General features: G+C 41.7%; 1 protein-coding gene across 2 annotated transcripts in view; it reads right to left on the reverse strand.

Moving 5' to 3' along the window:
* AFG2A (AAA ATPase AFG2A) overlaps positions 1–18,989 on the reverse strand; it is a 226,313-nt gene that overhangs the window by 22,896 nt on the left and 184,428 nt on the right. The gene's annotated exons all lie outside the window — the stretch shown is intronic.

Here is an 18,989-nt window from a genome sequence, read left to right on the forward strand (position 1 = left end):
TCTGTTTGTTCACTTACTGAAAAGAGTTCCCCCGCTTATGCTGTGCTAATGGTTGCCAAAGCCATTTAGTAGCTTTTTAGAGGATTTAGCAGCATGTTTAGGAAGCTTTCACAAGAAAACATGCATGGATTTAGATGGCTTTGTCAAGTTACAACAATATTACTATTAGTTCTGTGCTGCTCTAATGAGCAGTGAAGCTAAACACTGCTGTTATGCATTTTAATGCTTTTCAGGACTTCAGAGACAGCTAAACGTGGAAGTGTAGCTGAGATTTAGTGCATATTCTTGTGGAGATAAGTAATACATCATCTAGAAAGTAACGCAGGGATCGTGGTCCTTCCGTTCAGGTTTTTCTCTAAGTAGACAGTGTGACTATTTCCCTATCTCTAGCACAAATATAAAGCTACTTAAAGAAAAAGAAAAAAGCCCAAACCAGATCAAACTCCCCCCCCATCCCTGCCTAACACCAAACCCAGAAATCTTTCAAAAGGGAGAAGGCTGTTGATGGAAAAACAGATCCCAACCATCCTGGACTCTAAACCTCTGTTGGTCTTTGAAGGAGGGGTCCATTTCCCTTTGATAAATACTGCACTAAGGGCACGTTTTCCACAAAATGAAGAGGAAGAGACCTTCTGGGGGTTTTCACAGGCATTATTAAAAAAAACCAAAACACAGTACAGCAGGTTTTGACCGTCCTGTTCTGCTCACAGAGACCACCGCCGATCTACAGCATCAAAATTATGAAGCAGGGTATCACTACAGCATAAGACGTTCACTTGTTAGGAGCTGACATGTTTTACTGAAGGAAAGACTGTCCAGTTGGCAGATCCAAAAAAGAAGGAACTCCACTGCCAGTCTTATTTCTTCCTGTTTCATTTGTACACTGATACACTTAGGAGGAATTTGCCCATAAGCTGATACTTCTGATGATGCTTTTATGTTTTCTCTATGCTCTGTCAAGAGTATCAGTAACAGTGACAATAATTAACCTCCAAAGCATTTTTTTGTTTTAATTTTATTCTTAAAGACTGAACCATAAGTTCTGTGATAACCAAAAATTAATAGACATGAGGAAGCACCAGAACACTGATATTTTTTGTTGGTTTCCCAGAAGCATTTGAGCTGCTTTTAAGGGAAGAGGAAAGAATTTGAAGGCATGAATTATCATTCTCTCTTTTCCTAGCTGCACTCGCAATTTTTGTGGACTAAATCTTTTATATATTATTGAGTAATAAACAGCAGGCATTATGGCACAGCATTTAAAATTTGGGCCCTCGCATCTGGTCGCAGAAGTCACATGGCGTTGTTTCCATTTCTTGGCTAACCCAGAGTATCAGGTTTCTGAGCTAGGAGATTCGACAAGGCAAGTTTGATTATTTTTCTTCATTCAAGTATGCAAACTTAAAAAAAAAATCCTCACAAGCATTCTCACTAGCTAGTAAAGCTAAATCACTCGTGAAAAGCAAACACAAGTAGTAATATAGCCACAGTGAAGTGAGAGTGAATTCATCTCGTGAAATCTGCTGCGTTATTGGCCTAAGGTCTAGTGGGTTTTCATAGACATTTCTTGTCACAGTCACGTTAGGACATTTCTTACTAGACCAAGCAACTGAAGGGTTTTTAAATGTCATTTCTGCCTAGATTAAAAACCAACATAGATTGGGTCAAGTGAGGCAAAGAGGGAAGGTAGCAGAAGGGGCTAATTGACAACAAAGGAAGAAAACCAGCAGGTTTGCAGCAAGGTGCGGACCCTTCCCAGGCTTAGCGGCACTCCAAAACCAGAGGCTGCATCTAGATCATCAGTTTTAAAACCTTGCAACACACCTATCCTCAATGAATTTGTCCAATTACTTTCTTAAATCACTTCTCCTTTTGGCCCCCACAGCATCATCCTGTAACGAGTGCCACGGTCTAACGCATTGTATAAAAAAAACACTTTTGTTTGTCTTAAACCTGGTAATTTCAACAAGTGCCGCCTAGTTCCTGTGTCATGAGAATGGTGATTCATCTGTTGTTCCCCGTTCACCTTCCCCATATCATTGATGATTTTACAGAATTTATCTCATCCTCTCTCAGTCAAGTCTTTGCAAGCTGAAGAGTCCCCAGTGATTCAGTCCCTGCTCCTGCAGAACTTGTCCGTCCTTCAGCCCGTCTGCCATGTCGTCTTCGCTAGTTCTGCTCTATCCTCTTGCTTTTGAGCCGTACCATGGCATAGCAGTGTTGCAGGCAGTTCCTTTCCTACTATTGTATTTGCCATCATATTAGCGTTGAGATGATTTTTTTTCAGAAAATTATCCACGCTGCCTCCAGTATCTTTTCCTGAGTGACAATATCTAATTTAGGTCGTATACTTGTGAATTTGAAGCCTGGATGATTTTCTTTTCTCTTCGTTGCATTTATCAGCAAGAATAGCCTCTGCCTGCCTCTATAAGCGAATGCTGTGAACCAACATTAACTACCTGCCAGTTTTAAGACAATTATTGATTATTTTCAAATACAAATCCAAGGGATCACCATTTTTACCTTTTCAGTATAAAAAAAAAAATCAAAACCAAAAAACCAAAAAAAAGTGCAGTCTTTTGGATCCCTGTGTGTTGTGAGGAATAGGAATAATGTCCTAATCTTGTTCCAAAGGCAAAATTGCAGCCGGATGTATCGAAGGACAAAATAGATATTCTTGACTGCATCTGAACATAGAGTGGCTTTCGGCATTGACTGTTAAAGCAGTAATGAAGACATTAACTGATTGTCAGAAACAACAGTGATTAAACAGCAACAGCCCAGGCGGCAGGTAATTAAGCAATAACTGCTGAGGTGCAGGGTGTTATTGCAGAGATGAATAGCCAGCCAGGTATAGTTGAATACTATTGAATCTGTAAGTACCAGAATATATCCTAGTTTGATCACTAATATCATTATAAATGAAAGTTTAACAAACATGATTCTCATTTTCAATGGAATGAGAGCAAATTACTGACCTATGTATTAGTCTGCTGTCTGCAGTCCTCTCTTAGCATGGAAATAATTTTGTATTCATGTATTAAAAGCAGATTATTATCCGATAATGATATCAGGACTTATTTATCATCTGAATGAGTGCTTTAAGAACAGAAAATAAACAACGAATTTAGAATCCTACTTCAAAGTCCAAAAGGCGACTGTATCAAGTTATCCTGGGAGGAAAGGAGAACTAAAATTTGCTATCTGAACCACACACACACACACGCGCTGATCAGTAATAAGCAAAGCCACACACAAGCTCACAGCTATGGTGCAAACAATGATGAGTCCCAAAAATAAATGGATTTACACCTAGTAGTTCCCTCCCTCCCCATTTCTCTCCCAGCAACAATAAAATGCCCAGTGCCAGTTACTGTTCCCTGAATAAACAGTATTCAGCATAACCCATCTTTCTCCCGAAACCAATGGTTACACTGGCTGATTCAGCTTGGCCGATTCTCCCCCATTTTGGCATTAAGCACCAACTCTTTCCAGCAGACTGAAAGTCCTTTTCAGCTTCTTTGTATTTAAAGTGCTCTAAATAGCTTTAAAGAATCTTAAAAAAAAAAAAAAAAAAAGAGGAAAAAAGAAATGAGCTTCTGTGTTAAAGCCTTAGGTATTTTCAAGAAAGTGGTTTTGTTAGTGCAGAGTCTGTTGGGAACACCTGTGAATGTCGGGTTTAATTGGGCTGCAGCTGGCGTCGATTGTGTGCGCAGTAACTGGCAGCCACTGGCTGGCTGTACATTGTGTTTCATTTTCCTTTTTCCTTCCTTTTTAACTTGCTCCTCCACCCCGCCAGTTAAAGTTGTAAGGGATTGTGTGTAAGAGGGATTAGGAGCCTGGAAACAGAATAGTACCCTGCGGTTTGTGAATAGCGCAAATTGTGGCGCTTCCTGGATGAAAACTACCTGCGAGGCTGTGCGCCCGTGCGGTGCACGCCTGCTAGGCAGCGTCAAAGGAAGATTGTGTATAGGTTTGGGGACTTTGCTTTCCCGCTCTGTCAAGGAGAGATAAAAGGTTCATACATGGCATTTTAAAAAGACATGAATAACTCCTGGGTCAGGACATCTGTTTCTCACTCAGGCAAATTCCCACCCGTGTCAGACACCTCCTCTTACCCCTGTGTCAGAAGCCGCTCTACGGAGAGCAACAGCCTTATCCCCACAAAACCGGGGATGTCGAAAAGCTCTCAGCACCCAGGGCCATCACCTCATTGAGGAAAGAGGTGGGCATGGACGCCTTTCCCAAGCGAGAAGAGAAAACAAATCAGGAGAAGATGCACCGTAGGCAGAGAGGCTAAAAGGGAGTAGCAGGGAAAGGTTGCCAACTATATTTTAAAATCAACATAAACATCTCCATTCAATGCAAATCCAGCAGTGCACAACTTTCCGCAAGGGATTTGTACAAGGCTCAGTGCAGTGCTGGGCAGAGATGGTAAATACCTCCGAGAGGTAAATACCTCTAAGTTTTTGCCACCCCCAGCAGGTCACTCCTGCTCAAAGTGTGGGACGCCGCAGCCCCTCTTTCCCCCTTCTCCTTTGTGCAGGCACCACCCGCTGCCGGCTGCAGGCTCCCACCCGTTTCTTGTGCTGGCTCCGGTGCTAAGCTGGTCCTTTCATTAACTGATTCAATGCACCAGACCATCAGAAAACTAATCCAGGGAGGGAAAAAAAAAAAAAGGCATTAGCTTGCCGCTGGGGTATTGAGATGGGCTCACAGGGGATTCGACAAGCACCAGTTGGCATGGGAGGGGTGGGGAGCACAGCAAGTGCCTCTTCCTCCAGTAGCAGCGAGCTGCTGGATCACCGCGTGCGATTTTGTGCTCGCTTACCCTGTTTTAGCATCCCTGCACCGCTTCTGATGCGCATGGCGGTCTGTCTGAACTAGCTCAGGTACCGCAGCACAATGCTGGGTGGGATAGGTAGACGTGCCCTAGAGAACGCTTTTGTACAACATACTGCTTTTAAAGATAAAAATACTATTTTAAGATGTCACAAATACCATTTTTTCTTTAAAATGGGCTAAACTGAGAGGCTCTTAACTGGTGAGAGGTGGAGTTTTTGATGTATTTCAAAAAGGCTTAAATTTAGTACTTCTCTCGTGTTTCAACTTTCCTGTTTCATGTACAAAACAGATAAAACAGGAAAATACAAGATAACATGCCTTTTTTCTCTTCTCTGAGAAGAGAAAATCTTACAGACCACTACAAATCTTGTTCTGTTTAGGAGAAAAAGTTTCCAATACTATGAAATAATTGATCACCCTGTGACAAATTTTGATCTAATCTTTGAAAGACAAAGAATCGCCCCTGTGTATGTGTATCTCTTCATTCCGCTCAATTCTATGACCTGTAGATTTAAATAGGATGGATTATATGTTTGGGCATTTTGCAAATGGAAAATAATCTATTCTAACCAGAAAATGATAAAGTCTATTAGCATAATGCTTTTCATACAGTATCCATTCATTTCTCAGATTCATGTACTGTACCTACCAGCTTAGGAGTGAATTTACTTAATATATGATTGTCACTCTATAAAACTTTCCTAACTGAAGCGTGCAAGGCACTCACAGGCCACACAAGTGCCTCAGTGAGACAGAGGCTTCTCTAAGCAATTATGTTTTAAAATGTTATTAGTTTTCCTCAAGTTGAAGTGCATACATCTATATGGTTCTGCATTCATGAACACTGCCTTGGGACAGATGAGTTCCTATTTGTATTGCAGCCATCTTCTGCAATGATATCCTGTAATTAAATATTATTTGTAATAAAAAGATAGACGTCTTTCTTCCTTTTTTATTAAAGAGACATTCAATATGGGCGGACATTGGATAGTCTACTTTAAAACAGGTCTGTAGTGATGAAGCAGCACCTTTGCAATTCTTAAATAAAAAGGACAGGTATTATGTGTATCTCGTGTCTCTGATTCAAGAGGCTGAGCAAACAATCTCTGCTATTCCTGATTTCTTTTATGAGAAGTTGTTAAGGAAATGTAATCGAACAAAACCAACTCCTTTAATGATGTCTGTAAGTGACCTTAGTTCAGAACAGACTGGCCCAAATCATCACTATTTAATCTACAGTTTGCTTATTTGTGTAGTTTTCCAGATTGACATGCATGTGACCATGCGTGTGGGTGTCCGCAGCTTACCTGGGGTGCTGCACAGGGACATAACGTGGTTGTGCCACCTGAATACATCTGGTCTGACCAGCACGATGGTTCCCACTCAGCTCTTTCCATGGTGGCCACAGCTGCCTTGGCGGGCCGCAGCAGAGACCAAGTCCTCCTTCTGCCCCCTCCTCCAGGTCTCAGCCAGGAGGGCCAGGCTTCAGATTCACCTCGTCTACCTGCCGCGGTCACCAGGGGCCACAGAGCCTGGCATGTCGGCCAGGGGCTGAGCCAGACAACTGGCCGGTTGCTCTTGTGGGACAACGGCATCATGGCAACAATTAACGAGACAGCGGAGACCACAAAATGCTGCGTTTAATTGCTCTTACAGTACCAAAAACTGAGCACGGGTTGTGCCTGGGCAGCAGACAGTATCACATGTATTGGTAGCTCTTATTATTCTATAAAGCTTAAACACGCCCAGAGAAGAGCAGGGAAAGATGAGGTATGTAGCCAAAATTAAGCATATGTATCATAACTATAGCACATGATGACAGCTAAAGAGAATAAACCAGAGCCTTCAGTGGTACATGCTAAGTGTCATCACACATACCTCTGCTCATCCCAACATGTTCTAACAGAGCGAAGCTTTAACTCCATCTGCAAGCTTTCTTTTTTCTTCCTTCCACTCTCTTAAAAAAAATATTACTAGATGTGGTATCCTTCCAAGCAATATATAAAACATGTAAATTCCAATTTAACTTTTGTAACTACAAGTCCAAAATGCAGCTATTTTCCAAAACGCGCTCTGTCGATATGGCTCCCATCACTTTGGCAGAGACATGGCATAGCTACACCTTTCACAAAGGAATTCCGTAACAAAACGAGTTTTTACATGCTGGGACTAAATATTTTTAAACAGCACTCTCTGCCAACTTCAAGTTTCAGCTATATTTGTGCAACTAAAAAAAAAAAAAAAACACACACATGTTTCTATACAAGATTAAGCTGCATTTCTGGTTAACCTCAGAATTATTTCATTTTTATATAAACATTTAATGAGAAAGTTTAACTTCTTCCCTTCAATGAGGAAAAGGAAGCCAAGCCACTAGAAAAACAGAGTCTTTCTATATGTACGTGTGTGTGTGTGTGTGTGTGTGTGTGTGTGTGTGTGTGTGCACGCACTCATTTTAATTAAAAGTAATTAACAGAATACTGTGTTCTCACTCACAGTATGCTGTTACTACAGAGGACCTGTACACAGAGCCAATGCTATTTTGCTGAATGCCGCCAGCAAGACAGATTGAATTATGCAACTAAAAATTTAAAACTAGAAGACTTGGAGGACATCATTAGCTGTAGCTGTCATGAGTTTCTCTCTAGAAAAGCAAAACAAAAGAAAAAACTACAAAACAGATTTGGCAGCTTCTACCTTATGAAACCTATCATAGTGTAGGTGTTAAGTAGTTGTTGCAGAATAGGAGGTTGGGTGATACATTCAGCATATTCCGTATTTCTTGCACTGAAAAATAATTCATGCCTTTGTTTCTCAAACCAGTAATTCCTTTCTCAATTTTAACCTGGGAGAGTAGCAGAGGCCTTAGACTCCTATCAAAACAAAGCAAATAAAAGCAATTCTGCAAAAGGAATTGGGAGAAGTGCCCTCCCTTCCCTCAAAATATTTTTTTTTCGTCAATAGAGCACAGCCAGTCTAGAACTCTTTCAGACAGCCACTCTTTCAACTCCTTTCAGCTCCAGCAGCATTTCTATTACATTATATCACCATGTAAAGATTGCTAGAGCTCTAAACTTTTGAATCCACCCAGCAAAAAGGAAAGCAAAAAATTCTTTTTTCATGGATTTATTTAAACTCTCCCTTTCATCCTGTCTTTGCAGCTATGGCAAATACTGTCTCTGATTTGGATCTTGCATAGCAGGTTAATAGCAACTGTATTTGTAGTTACCTATGTATGAGATATCATAATACAATATAGTAAAAGCAAACAAATGCAGTTAAAAACAATGGCCAGAAAGTCTAGCAAATCTGGAGTCTTAGTGTTTCTACCAATTTGGATAGAAAGCACACAAATCCTATGATAATAAGAGAGACATATACTTTCTGGGTCTCTGTATGGCTATTTACAAATGCACACACATCCTGAGTTGAGGCAGGGAGTGAAAAAAGATATTTGTTGTGTAGGGCCTTTAGACTGCAAGATGAATAATGTCCTTAATGGAAGCTCTCTTGCTTTTTCATTTATTGGGTTCTCAGTTCCTGGAAGGTGCGAGATGTCTCCTGTGGAGTATCTATTTCCTCGGCAGAATGCTAGAGGAATTTCGGACTGTTTCTAAGTTTACCTTTTGGAGCTTCCCATGGTACCCAGCTGCTCATGTTTCCAAGAAAATCAGGGAGGAGGGCTACTGCATGCCTGTATTCCAGAGAGGCAGAATACGGCTGGGAGGACAGTCAGATCTAGAAAGCAATGCTATTAGCCACAGCTAGATGCCTCCAAGTACAGTTATTACTCCTTAAGGAGGAAGCAAAAAGGCTGGTAAAAAACTTAAAGTAAGTTTTAACGTAAGTTTTGCTTGTGCAAGAAAAGAAAAGAAGTAACTATAGCAAGAAAAAACAACGAATGCTATAAATATATGAAACAAGAAAAGTGGTGTACCAACTTGAGTAATTGAGTTAAGGATTTATGTAAGGGGTATATTTTAAGTGAATAGAAAGTCAATAAAATAACAGTAAGACAGACATGACAGCATGACCTGTGCTTCCCAACAGTCAGTCTAAACCAGTGATGCACTGGTCACCACCTCTTTTTGATCTGGCCCCTTGATGAGCCTGTTCAAGTGCTAACCAGCAGAAATCTAATCCAGCAACACAGAAGAGAGCAGTTTTTGGTGGTTTTGCACCGTGAAGTGGCTCACCCAGGATGCAGGCAGGAAGGCAGGCAAGGGAGGAAGGCTCTGAAGGCAAGGAGAGGATGAGACTGCAGCAGAAAGTGGGTTTAAAGCACACTGAAGCTTAGAGACATACTGAACCGACATACAAATGCTTTCACTTGTGCAACTTCTTTCACTCATCTGCCAATTCAAAAGCCAATGCAAGATGCATCTAATTAAGAAAAGTATATGCCTGGCATATATAGAGAGACCCTCACTGGTGCAGGCAGCCTTGCAAGTGGCCCTTTCAGGTGGGCAGCCCCCACGTTTCCCATAAAGATCTCTGTGTTCTGACTTGACACCCCTTGATCTACTGGTTTTAAGATTTGTGTGCTTAAAAAAACCTCACGGTATTTTGAGTTATTCAGTCATAAAACAATTAATACAATTCTACTGTCAATAACAGCATATCTGCTAACAACTTTTAGTTTTAATAAAACCTTCGAACAATACGTATATCCCTGAATATCCCTGTGTCTACTGAATATAGCCCACAAGTAAATGTGACCCACTGCTTCTGGTCTAAAATTACCCAGTCCAGTGAATCACTGAGTGCGTACCATGAGGGATTCACAGCACTATCCCAAAGTACCAGTACCCTCACAAGCGGAGCAGCTTGTCACCAGTAGAGTTGGCCCCCATCACTGTGGGAGCGAGCCAAAGAACAGAATGAGGCAGCATAAGGTAAAATGCTGAAATGTAAGAACCTGTAGTCAGAGCTGTGACTTACCTTCGGTGAAAAGTTATGAGTGACCAGATTAACAAGGCATCTGCTTTTGCATTAACATGAAAACTTCTCATTTGAGTGCCCTCCTGCAGCTGAGAAAACCAAATCCATGTCATGTCTGAAAGTCACTTCAGTATTCTGGATAACCAGATCCGTAACTCCGTGGATAACAGACCTAACTTAGCAAATTCCTCCATTTCTTCTCTTTCATACTTGCAAACTCCTTCTCAGTTTGTGCCATGTTATTGTGAAAACCTCCTTGGTCTCTTGGGTTTTCTCCCCCTCCTTCCTTGTCTAGGCAAGACAATGTAATGCAAATTTCCAGCGCTATGAAGACTTAGAAAATGGGTCATTTGCATTTCTTTTCACTTAACAAAGATGTTTTATGTTCAAAATTTATCCTCAACATTTTTGCAAATATGCACAGAAGGAAGCAGAGAAGTCTCCCTTCCCTTTCCTTCAGGTTGTGTGCAGCTTGCTTTTTAATGTTAACAGCATTTGAACTTCTAAGAAGTGGCAGACCAGCATGATACACAAACAAATTAAGGCCAGAAATTTATGAAATTTATGCTTAAGTGGGTTCAGCCATGAGGATTCCCCTACAGATCTGGGACATTTGCTGTCCTTGGCTACAGTGCTCTAGATTCAACGTTCCCCACTTCAAGCCCTTGCCTTTGGTGCTTGCATCAAAGCAGAGTAGCTCTAGGCCCCCTGCACAGGAGGCACAAATCTGCAAGCCCCCGGAAGGTCCCTCAGGCCACCCCAGCCCTGCAGAGAGGCTTTTCCCAGCAGTGACAGAGGGAGGTGAGAGCGATCGCACCCATTAGGTAGGTGCTTCACATTTGAGGAAGGCTGTCTGTGGACACTGTCTCATATGGTATTACTGTTTTCACAGTAACTGAGATAATGCCAGGTGTCTCCCACCCTTCCTGGCACCAGGAAGATTTGCCAGGATAGCATCTAACACCACGGCAGAGGCTGAGATCAAGGGAGGAGGGAACGACGCCCGAAGGAGCTGCTATAGCTGTAGTGCAGCAGAAGATGCTGCAAGAGCGAGCTGAGAAAGGTCGACTATAACAACTAAGGACCACAGCTAAAAAACTCAAAAGCCATTAAGAAATGTTAGTGCAACCAGCAACAGGACTGGCCTGTGCAACTGAAGTGCTCCGAGGTGCCACGTTCGAGGGACAGTTACAAATTTAAGTTACCATAAGGTTTCCTGTAGGAGCATGTCTCTTGCAATGTGGCTGTTTTACCTACCAGAGCGTAAACTCTGCCAGAGAAAAGATTCTGCTCCCCCCGGTTTCCACCACTAGAGAAAGGAATTGTATCAGCTCTCTTTGTCCAAACAGCTACAAAGAGAAAGGAGGAAAGAAAGATGAAGGGAACAACTATTATGAAGAGCGATAGGAAAGACAGACAGGACCCTTGGGCTGGGAGGGCTTTTGGCAGAAGGGAAGAAGGAGAAAATGAGAAAAAATAAAACAGTACTGTGGGTTGTACAGATCCTAGCCAGCCCTCAAATCTACAGCCTGAAGAGTAAGAACAAAAAGCCGTCTTAGCCCGTACTGCAAGCCTCTGTACAAGAAATATGCAAGCCTGGATCTTCAAAATATCTAGCAGTCTTTTTTGGGGGAAGCTGGGTGAATACACAGGAAAAGATCATCTGCTTTTCTTACCTGCAGTGCTGTGGATGCGCTCCTCTTGACAGAGCCTGCAGCACACGTATGCCTTCTCATGAATTTCCATAAATATTTTACTACGCTGGATTGTGCAGCCAAGTTATATAATTACACAATAAAGCACAACTGCTCTCCTCGGTGCCATTCTAGCCTATCTAGCAGGCTCAGAAATCACCTAGCAGTCCACTTTGCCTGGCACAGAAGTGTAGAGGAGGATGCTAAGGATGACAGCATCCAACAGCACGTGCCAGGTGGCCGTGAGTGGAAGAGGCAGAAAATAAAGGACACCTTAATTAGTGGGCAACGCTGACACTGTCTTTAGCTCATGCTGCTCTGTCTTCCTAGCATAGATTTCTACAACTGGTATTGTCCCCAGCCCCTTGTCAACCTATGAGTTCATAAGATTTGCTCAGGAATTACCTATATGCATGAGAAAGCGTGAGTTTTCCACTTTCCAGTGTATTATATTTACTCATTTTATGTTAGATGCACAGACACAAGGACTGGAACAGCAAGTGTTTTAGCCCCTCTCCAAGTAAAAGATGATCAAAAGAATGAAGACAGCACATACAGGATGCTACCACAGAAGCAATGGTTTCCATACTGAACAAAAAAACAAATGCTATTTTCTCTCTGCTTTGTAATTATTTGGTACTGTAAAGATCAGGAGACGTTCTTAACATTTCCTACTTGATATCAAATTTAATACTTTTCATGGTATCTAGAAGACTTTGTGATATCAATCGTTTGCTTTGTATGGTATGAGCAGTTTTAAATGCATGAAATGTCATGGGGAAGCTGTATTTCATTGCTTCCTTTCATTTGTGCAACACCACACAACTGTTACTTACCTCAGGAGCCCGAATTTGTGAAGGCGCTTGTTTTAGCCAAAAGGGTACATATGAAGTGCCTCATCTGTGTGTTCACAGGCTGCATCAGAAAGTGCAGGTTGTACAGCACAGCTGTAATTCAGAAAGCCTCGCTCCTGCTGTAATGCGCATCTCCTACTTATCAAGTGCAGTAATGACTTACAAATCAAATACCGTAACTCTGAGAGACTTGGTAATGGGCGCAGCCTCACAGTGACACTCCAGCACTGAAGTCTTTTTTCCCCCCATATAACCAGGTTGGGAACAGCAGCCGTGGCACCACAAAGCCCTGAAACAACGTGGAACTCTCACTCTACGTCATTAAATGCTATTTCGCTAAATTAAAGGCCACAAGTAAGTCATATTGTATCAATAAGCAGATGTATGCCACAGACCTCTTCTCTTTCGATATTTCCCTCAGCTGTGCATCATTCAAAATCCCACGGAAGAAATATTTCAACATTCATACTTTTTTTTTTTTTTGGTAAGAGGAGGACCTTCCACCCCTCAGTGGACACAGTATTCAAACCACATTGCCAAATATTATATGATGTCCTTTCCAGAGTTAATTTTTAATTTCCTGACTCTGCTGCATGAGAAATTTTCAAATTGTCTTGGCAGTCACTTCACGGCATGTGCAGACCTAATTGCAGAAGTGAATGCAGAGTCAGCCCAAATGAAAACCTCCGGACTAACTGAAGAATTTCTGCAGAATTAGTTAGTTGGTTGAGTTAAGTTCCAGAGAGCACTGCAGTCCAAGAAACGATTGCAATGTAACGCAAAGGGTGCAAACCTTTCTTGCCCCAGCCTGCTGTGCAGTAAGGGGAGGCAGGTGTCTTCAACATGTCACTCAAAAACCCAATGATTTTCCACTTTCATTTTTTAATGCCACAATTCATAACCCACAGATGTTGCGCACGGCTATAAATCTTGGCACCCTCTCCGTTATGAAAGAATTTCCCCTGGTATTCAATTTTCTTTGCTTTACCTTAAGTCACCCTAATCATGCTGACATCTACTATCGATGATTATATTAGTCCTAAAAGATCCTTAAACAAATGAAAAGGACTGACTTCCACTCCTAAAGTTCTGCTTCCAATTTTCTAAAGGAAATTAAATAATGTATAAATCAAATGCTGGGCGCAGGCCCAGGCAGCTGAACATCGCTTTGTCCTTTCAAAGTGAAGAGGAAGTGTCTGCTACAGAAGGGACAAGCCAAGAGAAATAAAGCTTAACCTCAGCTCCATATGAAAGTGATTTGGGATAATCGGGGGAATCTGCAAAGAGGTTAAAACAGGGACCACATACTAACAGGAGAACTTTACATGATGATCAAAAATATATCAAGAGCTGACCTTCACCTGGGGAGCTGCACAGCCCTAGCAGTCTGTTACACCGGAGCGGAGTACGAAGGGCAGGAGAAAGAAGAGATGAGCAGGAAGTCAAAAATCTATTTATAGCTGGCATTTGTCATGTCATGGCAATCTTACCGGGTTTTTTTTTTCAAGATTTATAAATAAGTACTGCCTGACAACCTTACAGCCAGTCAGCTATGTAGTAAATGTACATGCTATTTTCCAGTTCTCCTTTAGCTAATACATACTACTTAGATTATTAAGTCAGCCACTGAGGGACTTCTTAATTTATGTACTATTGATGGACTGCTGATCCTCCTCTTTAACACGGTATATATCTAGAAGGGGAAAAAACAGTAAAGATGTGCTAGATATATACCTGAAATTATTTTCTAAGCAAGCAATTGCTTTAATTGCCACAAGGCATTTCTTAAAGCTATTGAGAACAGATGTATTTCATAATATGATTTCTCTATTAAAAGAAGATCCTGATCAAGTTTACATGGCTTCAACAAGAGTTTACGCTGACATTTTTGCACACAGGAGAGCAGGTTTGAAATCTGAGATCAGCACTGGACTTCATAATTAGGGTCAACATAACCCTATTTGCATAACCCAAACTTTGATGGAGAGAAAAAAATGTGACATTCAGCTGTTAATGCTACAACTATGTACACTCTTGGCTATTTACAAAATCTTCTCCTCCTCACCTTTAAAAGGTACAGAATATTTTAGATGCAATGCAAATGGCCCTTAAACTTAATATGGCGGAAGAGTCTAGTCTTTACACTTTCACAAGAAACCAGCAAAATTATTTTCAGCGCTGTCATTTAGCAGTTGTTTGGTCTGTCACAACACTAATTGAGTAGCTGGCAAAGCAGGGATAGCCATGTAACAGTTACATATACATGCGAATTCAACAAACATCCTGCCTAGCTGTTGCAAACATGTCAGGAAATGCTTCACTGTTAAAAAAAAAAAAAAAGTAAATCCCCAAACAAAAATACTGTCAATTTCTTTCCCTTTTAAAAAGTACAGTCTGTGTATATACTCTTATTTGGTATACACTCTTATTTTGTAGAGTTATTTTACATTTAAAGTAGGTAATGAGTGCTACTGCTACTTAAATCTCAGGATACAAATTCATCTGAACATTAAGCACACTTGATTCAGGAGAATCAATGGGTTTACTGGGTTCACAGACTTGTAATTTACCAACAAGTATCCATATATTTCATGAGAGCTATAAAAGATTAGAACAGGCTTCAGGAATGCTATTTTAGTATAAAAAGGCAATTCAATCAACTGTCGTGAGCTGGGAGATTCTCCTATCCATGCCCCTGCTACCTCTCTCCCGACAGACCTCCTGCAAATGAAGCATTAGCCCATGCTAAGGCTGTGTTTAAAAATGCAAACCAAGCAAAGGAACTAGGGGGCTGTAGTGGGACCACAGGGCTTTATACAAACACGACTAGAATAAACTCCTCTGTAAAGACCTCCGAGTTTCACATCACTTTGTCTCTGCAGGTTACCAAATATCAATAACAAGAAGAAAAAAACAAACCATAAGGAAGGATGGGAAGAAGTAGGAAGTTTTCACAGAATGTGGTTGTTTGCCATCCTTGAATTTAAACAAAACCAGACACACAATATGTTACTCACACATGAAAAGAAGAGAGCTGAAAAGGGAAGGAGAGACTGCTCTCTTTTCCTCTCTCCTTGTTTCAAGAAAGCATCCCTGAAAGCACACAGGCATCTGCTTCGGGTTCCCCTGACGTCAGTAAACACGACTGAAGTAAAGCACATGCTTAAATACGTTCCAAAACACTTATCTGCTTTTAATAATTTGAAGCTAAATGGAAGCTATAAATCAATGAGCAGAACATGTTCAATCAGCGAACAGGACCTCTTTCGACTTTAAAGTGATGGTACTTACTGGTTCTGCAAAATTTTGGACTCAGTAATACCCGTTATTAGAACTAGAGACAGTTTCTAATGCAGGATTCAATCAATTAATTTATGAATGCTAAAATACGTGCACTGGTAACTGAAAGGAGTTGTGATTAATACCAGTGTGTCACATTTCTTTGGTGCTTTGTATCTTAAACATGGCATTAACATTAAATACTTAAACTAGTTACAGCTAGATTATTATGTGCAAAGCACCTATTAGAACTAGTGGTATCCTGGGTTCCCAAACTCCCATGTGGTATGTATTTAACATAAAGATCTTCTACAAACTACCATCCTTCATTTTCAGTCACCCAAATCTTCTGTTCCCAAGGTGTAAACCGTCTGCATTTCACATCTAAGCTTGTTAAATACCCGACGCAGAGAGCCAGGGTCTTCCACTGAGAGCCACAATACAAGCAGAGAGCAGGCAATAAAACAGTTAGTCACTAAGTATTTCTACCTATTTTTTAAATATTGATGTCTCCAGTAGAAGGAAAATAGGAAGAAATGTGAAGGTCTGGTACAAGGCTACTCATCCCTGCTGGATAATTGTGCTAACGCTGCTGGGCAGGAAGCTGTGGTCGGCAGCTCAAGCAGTGTGCGGCTGGTGCTCTCGGAGAGGTTGGGAGCGGGGTAAGAAATATGGGCTCTCCCACTGGAGTATGGGAGACATTACACACCGGGGACCTTGGCGGGGTTAGGCAAAAGTCGCTCCAAACAGAAGTCAGTCATTTGACTATCCCTTTTCTAAGGGACTGAACATAGGATTACAGGTCTTGGCTCTGCCATAGTTGTCATTTTTCACCACCTAGCAAGCTCTGCGGACACCTTGCCTTCCTAGGATCAGTGCTCATTCACATCCTAAACCTCATGGACCATTATTAGCTCCCTGGGACAAACTCCAGTTCGTTAGATCCTGTATAGCGATGTCCGTGCATGTGTGTTGTCTTTATACAGGTATGCAATCTTATTTAAAAATTTATCATCTGCCTACTGGAAATAACAAGACCTGCAATAATCTACAGTGACTTTGAGGTTGTTACCGTCTGCCACAACCGTTTGTTACTTAAGCACAGGATACTGCCTCTAATGTCTCTTCTCCTCATAACGAGGTGCGTGCTGAGGAGCAGAAGAAGCCTGACCCAAAGCTGACCCAGTGTTAATACATACTTGAAACGGGCACAAAGGAATGCGTCGGGGATGCAGGGCTGGTGTGCGCAAGCGGACGTGCCCGTCTCCAGCAGCTCCAGGACACCCCCTTGCCCAGAGCTGGTCCCTGCGCGTGGGTTCCCACCGCCCCTGTTCTGCCCACGGGTAGCGGAGGGTGACAGCAGCCGCTGGGGTACCTGGCACAGCAGGGACTGGTCCCAGGGACTGCTATGGGAATTACTGTAGTGGGATCTAACCCCTTGGTAATGGGCAGGATCGGGTCCTAAATTAACAATTCCTAAATTAGCAACTCCCGGCTTTCATTAGGTTTATTCGTCTTCGGGCCAATTTATCTGCTGGCGTAACTCCCCTGGGGATTGTGCCAGCAAAGACTTTGGCCTAATAATTCCAGGTTCATTTCTGTAGCATCATCTTTGCGTGGCTTTGGGAAGACTACTTGTATATCCCGCTATAGACCTTGCAGAAGCAAATACCAATTCTGAAGGAACATTTTGACTACGCAACTGCTCTTTCAAGATAAAAAAAAGAGTAGCCTAGACCACAGGCAAAAAACATCCAGACTGGAAATGTTTAACAAATATGGAAAGTTAATGCTCTCCTGTATTTTTCTTTGTGAGTTATTAGCACCTAAATATTCTCCATGCTTTAAAGTGTATTAATGAGCTGGAAGACAAAGCGATCTAATCAGAAGAGATCAGCAGTAATTTATCCGACAGAAGATTTACATGCAGCAGCCATGTGTGTTTGTTTATGATCTCTACATCTGGTAATGAGTTTTTGACATGATGGAAAGCTGCGGTAGAAAAATGCACTCTGTTCCTCACACTGACTAATTAACGCTCTACTTAATCTGGAAAAAGGCACTTTAAAAATAAACATTAATTTTCAGCAGACCATAAAGAATAGGTAACAACTGAATCACATAGCATAGGCCTAAAAACTGGTGTAGCAACCTCACAAGCATTAAAAAAGGTGATTTTTAACTCCCAGAGTACCATGAGAAGAGCATGTGCACACATATACCTCTCTGACACTGCAAACACTACATTAACGTTTCAATTTTTTTCTGAAAGAGAAGTGCAAGTATACACTTCCTCCTTGCAGCAGTTTTCCTTTTGCACCACTTCAAGAGAACAGACCTTAAATACTTACAGAGATGATCAGAGCCTGAGTTATAATCTGTAGGAATGACAAAAACCAGTAAGAGATGGCAGAGCTAAAATATTCCCCATCATTCACATAGTGGGTGTTAAACTATGGTTTGAGTTCACAAGTTACCTACAGTAACACTGTTGGCCATCACTCTTGGCCTCATTCTGACAATTGATAAAATAAGCAGTAAATCACAATTTCCACAAATGACATTGACAGGAAAAGCAGTCAGCGCAATGATGGTCAGACACTGAATCCCCACCAAAAGAAAAAGTCTGTGGAGATGCGGTGTTCAGCCGGTCCTCTGCCTGCAGGGCTGGCTGCTGGGGGGGAGCGCAGGGGGGGCTCAGTGTCCTCAGCTCCCACTGAAGTCATTCCATTGCTTTTAGTCACTTCACCAAGACCTTGTCTCCACAGGATGTTATGCTGGAACAGCTACTGCATTTACATTCACACCCTATCTCATTCCAGGATAACTTCCTCACATTGACGTGCCCTTAGAAGTACAAGAAAGAGCATTCGTCTGTGGCTGCATTTAGCCCTAGGCTGAAGTCTCACGAGGTAACAGAGAATAGCGATTTGGCTTTATCTTATAAACTGTGCTAATATATATCACCACCCTTTGGACTGAAATCAACTACTTCTCTCTAATCTCCCAATCATTTCCCACAGAAAGCGCGTACTTTCTCTAGGCCAGAAGAAGGCAAGGATGTTAGGAAAATCAGAGGGATTGCAGGGCACGGAAAGCCTGTGCGAGCTGCATCCAAGAGCAAATTTCCCAGCCCAAGATACCAGAGCTACGAAATGACCCCTTTCAGTGACTGACAAATTGCCATGGTGGCTAAAAGAAAAACTGCTTAGGCTACAAGTACTGAGGAACAACTCTGCAGAGCCTTGGGACTGATTCCCCAGCTGGAATTAAAGGTAAGTCAGGTAAAACAGATAAACACGAAGCAAACAAATGAGTAGAGATTGAAGCTTTTCATGCATATTGAAATGACAATGTCAAAATATGGTTTCTCCTG

Source organism: Calonectris borealis, chromosome 4 (genome assembly GCF_964195595.1).
Source record: "Calonectris borealis chromosome 4, bCalBor7.hap1.2, whole genome shotgun sequence".
In the NCBI taxonomy this organism is placed as follows: domain Eukaryota; kingdom Metazoa; phylum Chordata; class Aves; order Procellariiformes; family Procellariidae; genus Calonectris; species Calonectris borealis.